The sequence below is a fragment of the Galeopterus variegatus genome, unplaced genomic scaffold (assembly GCF_000696425.1).
Source record: "Galeopterus variegatus unplaced genomic scaffold, G_variegatus-3.0.2 Scaffold402, whole genome shotgun sequence".
In the NCBI taxonomy this organism is placed as follows: domain Eukaryota; kingdom Metazoa; phylum Chordata; class Mammalia; order Dermoptera; family Cynocephalidae; genus Galeopterus; species Galeopterus variegatus.
This window is the reverse complement of record NW_007726513.1, coordinates 544316-548709: the sequence shown is the minus strand read 5'-3', so window position 1 is coordinate 548709 and position 4394 is coordinate 544316. Positions and strand designations below refer to the sequence as shown.

Here is a 4394-nt window from a genome sequence, read left to right as displayed (position 1 = left end):
AATATGAAACTTTGTCTTTTGTTGTGGGGACTTTGTTTTTACTTTCAGTTCTGTGTTGGATTATTTGCTGTTTCCACCATTTAAGCTCTGCACTGGAACTAATTTGTCATCCTTTGCTTACTTCTAAAATGGGGGAACTTCCTGTGGAGACCAGTACTTGAGCTCTGTGGTTGAAGTAGATTGCTGCTTTGCTGCTGATTCCCTGGGGAAGGCTTTTTCTGCAGCTCAGGTTTTAATAGTTGACTTTATAGGTACTTCTGGCTCTTGAGAGATCTGAAACTCTTGTCTGGGCCTGAGTCTTTTCATCAAACTGCACCCCATGCAATGCTATATTCCTGACCAGTCTCCTCTGAGTGGCCCTTCACTGATAGGGGTGCAGATCAGCTGTCTTTGCTTTGTCCCAGTGTTCTCCTGGTGGGCCCATTCTTCACCACCACCCGTGCTGCAAACACTTGCCATGGGACAGGCCATGCACTGGTTCCTTGCAATGACTTACCAGACTCTGAGTGGCTCCTTTTTTTCAATTGTTGCAACTCCTCTCTCCTATGTGTGTCCGCGGGAACCTTACCACTAGTGGTCTTGCTGGCTTAGGGGCCTTCTTTTCTCTTGCTGCCACCAAGCAACTTCATCCAAAGGGCACAGCTGTGGCTTTTGCCATCTCTTGCTCCGCACACTCAGCAGCTCTGGCCTGGATGCGGCCAGGGCTCAAAACGGTCTGAGCATTTTTTTCTTTCTGTCATCTTGGCTTCTCCCACCTTCATGAACTCCGTAGGTCTCTTCTCCTCTTCCCCTGAGCTCTAGCGGCCCCAGTTTGGCTGTCATTGCTTTTTTATAGTTGTGAATTGGTTGGTTTATGGGAGAGAGTGATGCTGGTAACCGTCTATTCTGCCATCTTGACTGGAAGTCCTTCCTCCAGTTTTTAAAATAAACTAATGGAAAAAAGCAAAATGACACTGTAGGTCATGTGATTTTTAAACCAGGGAGCTAGCCATTCAGCTAATGTGTGGTGACTTTCAATAATGTGATATCTTCTCTGGACTTCCTAAATAGCCAACGAGTAACTACGTTTTTAAGAGGCAGAAGCTAGAAACTGTCTCACAGGATTTTGATAGTGAAATCACAGGAGTAACTCCCTCTCCCTACTGCACATGTCCTCCCACACTGTGTTCACACCCCCACTTCATCCCTGATCACATTGAGGGTTGATTAGACACCCACCCCCAAACCCCCTCTGGACCATTTATCTTCATACCCAACTCTAGCACCCAGTGTCAGACTGGGCATATATAGACAGCCAAAAAATGTTCGTTGGTTGAATACACAACATATGCAAGATGAAGGAAAAGTAATATGACATAATGGTTAAGAGCATAGGCCTGGGAGTCAGAAGAACCAGGGCTAAAATCCTGGCTCCACCTCTTACAAGCGGTGTGATCTTAGACAGCTGGCTTAACTCTTCAAGTCTCATGTCCTTATCTACAAAATGGTGTTATCTATTACACCTAACTCGTGGGGTTTGTTCTATAATATATATGTTTCATATACATTTTTTGCATGTAACATTGTGCCCAGCAATAAGTAACTATTATTAATAGCATTATTTCTTATAATGATAGTTATGAAAAATAATACAAATATCATAACACATATGTTAATTTATTGTTATTTATTTTGCTATTAATTTTATTGTTATTTATTGTTATGGTTATTGGCAGAAGTGCTGGGGTGATTCACTAATACCAAGTACAGAATGATGCCTTCAAACTATGTGATAGATATCTCTCAGACCAGGCAACCCCACAGATGGGCATTCTTGCTTTGGACTGAGCTGGGGGTAGGAGAGGTTGAACAGAGTTAACTGTACTACATTCAGTTCTGCAGCCTTAAAGAAGCAAAGCCCTACTTCCATCAAAGAATGCTTTAAAATGCTTTCCAGCACATCTGGAGCCTCAGAAGGCTAATGATTAAGATGAATCTTAGAGCATCAATTATGCAGCCCAAGGACCCAAAGAGGATGAACCATAAACTTCAGTTAAGCAGTACTTCTCAGACTTTAGCATCCATCTGAATAAATTGGAGGACTTATTTAAACAGATGGCTGGGCTCCATCCCCAGATTCAGTAGGTCTGGGGTGGAACCCCAATTTTGATTTCTAATAAGTTACCATGTGGTGCTGATGATGGCTGTCCAGGGACCACACTTTGAGAACCAATGAGTTCATAGGTGTGGATGAAATGGGAGTAACTGGACTCCAGAGCAGGAATGGTGTGGGAATCTTTTTTGCTAAGGTGAATTGCCTGACAACCCCTGTGAAAATTAGGGCTTCCTATTTTCGGCCCCATTGTTTTCAACCCTTCACTGCCCTTTCCTTACTTTATAAACTTATCGGTAGAGAAAATGGTCTTGTGAAGTTGTTTTTAAGCTTTTACAAGCCTGATAAAATCTATAGACACTCTCCCCAGAAAAGCCGGTAGGCACATACACAGAAGCATTGCTTATAATTTCAGGAGGTTCTTGGTTCTTGAACACCTCCCCCATCAGCCCACCCGCTCGCTCTTAGGAGTATCAGGAGAAAAACTATGCCTTGAGGTAAAGTCTTGAGTTTACTTGGATGTAACAAATATTCCCTTCTATACTTAACCTTTCAGTTAACTCACTTGTAAAATAAGAATAATAATAATCGTTCTTACACCAAAGGTTGTGAAGATTAACTGATGTAATGCATGAACATTTGCACTTAGCAGTATCTAGCACAAATTACATACCTAAATGTTTGATGTTATTAAAATCATTGCCTCTTCTGTGAGCAAGGGAAGGGATGTTGCTAACTTGCTGCTAGCTTGTGGGAAGGGAGGAGGTCAAGAATGAAAACAGGGACTGTAGGTCCTGACTTGCTGGGGATGGGGCAATAGGACTGAAGGCAGCAGAGTCGCTGTCCTGGTTGCTGCTTGGGTGCTGCCCCGGGGTTTCCAAAGGCAACTGCAGAATTAATGGGGGTCTGGGTAGAGGCTACAGCCCCACCTCACTTTACTTCTGAGCCAGGCCAACCCCACTCAACTGGGTTTTCTTCAGCTTTGAGCACCTTGACTTCAAAATGGCCACTGGTTCTCTCCACACTGTCCCTCTCCCCGCAGCTCTCCCCAAGATCTCACTTGGGTTCAATGGAATGAGTTCCTTTATTGCTTAGTTTTCTCCTCTGCCCTAGGTTCCCAAGTTAAGAACCCCCTTATTTCATGTTTAGAACAGTAAAGAATGACTGCCTGAGGGGTTTTCCCCCTGATGCTACTACTTGCCTGCTAGATAACTTCAAAATGCTCTGTGAACTCTCTCTGCCTTCGGGTTTTAACCCTCAGGATTAGGCTGGAATCATTGACCATCTCAGAGGGATGTTGTGGGGCTACAGCTAAGGCTAATGTCAGGATCCTGTCAACATCACCAATTGTAGTGCTCTTAATCCTGTTTGTGACGCCAATTGTAAAGCTACTTGACTAGCCAGTTGTTGGGCTCTTTTACCTGACAGTAATCCTGCACTGACTGGGCCAATTGTCGAGCTAGGACTGGGTCTTGTGCTCCCAGACCCCTCAAGCCCATTCACAGACTGGGTCACAAACCCTTCATATGCCAGGTTGGGTCACCAGACCCCTTCACATGCAGGTCTATGAGCTAGGTAACTGGCCAAAAGTTCCTTGGAGCCATAGGTTGGAAAGCACGGCCATGCAGGGTGGACTCCCGAGGCAGACGCCTGCCCACTTACTTCACTAAAACTCCTCTTTCTCTCTCAAGAACACAAGAATAGCAACAAAAATAAAAAGATACATTGGCGTGTATACACAGTAACTACACACACACACACACACACACAATTTGCTTACAAAGGATGTGCTGAACCATACCCAATTGGACCCAAGGCAAGGGCCCTGACCAAACTATTCTATTTTCCCAACCATCCACCCCTTCAGGGTCCTCACTGTACAATCTACATATTCAGAACCCTCCACGATGTTCCCTTAGTGAGGATAAATGACCCTTACATTTACGTACTACACATTCCATCCCAGTCCCAAAAGTCTTTAGCTTGTTACAGCACCAACTCAAAAGTCCAAAGTCTCATCTGAGACCAAAGGCAAAAGTCCTTCCAGCCATGAACCTGTAAAGAGTCAAAAATAAGTTTATCTACTTCCAAGATACAGTGGGACAGACATTAGGTACACATTCCCATTCCAGAAGGGAGGAAAAGAGAGGAAAAACAGGCCCACGAACAAATCCAAAACCCAAATAGGGCAAACATTAAGCACACTGGGGAACCCAGGCCCCTAACATGTTGGGCAATCTCGCTCCTACAGCTCCGCCAAGTGAAGCCCACTGAGCTGCCCTGGTGCCTGCAGCTTTTCCAG

The 4394-nt window shown here is 44.5% G+C and overlaps 1 protein-coding gene across 1 annotated transcript in view; it reads left to right on the top strand.

Moving 5' to 3' along the window:
• Nucleotides 1–4394, top strand: part of SLC25A21 (solute carrier family 25 (mitochondrial oxoadipate carrier), member 21) — a 60898-nt gene that overhangs the window by 43903 nt on the left and 12601 nt on the right. The gene's annotated exons all lie outside the window — the stretch shown is intronic.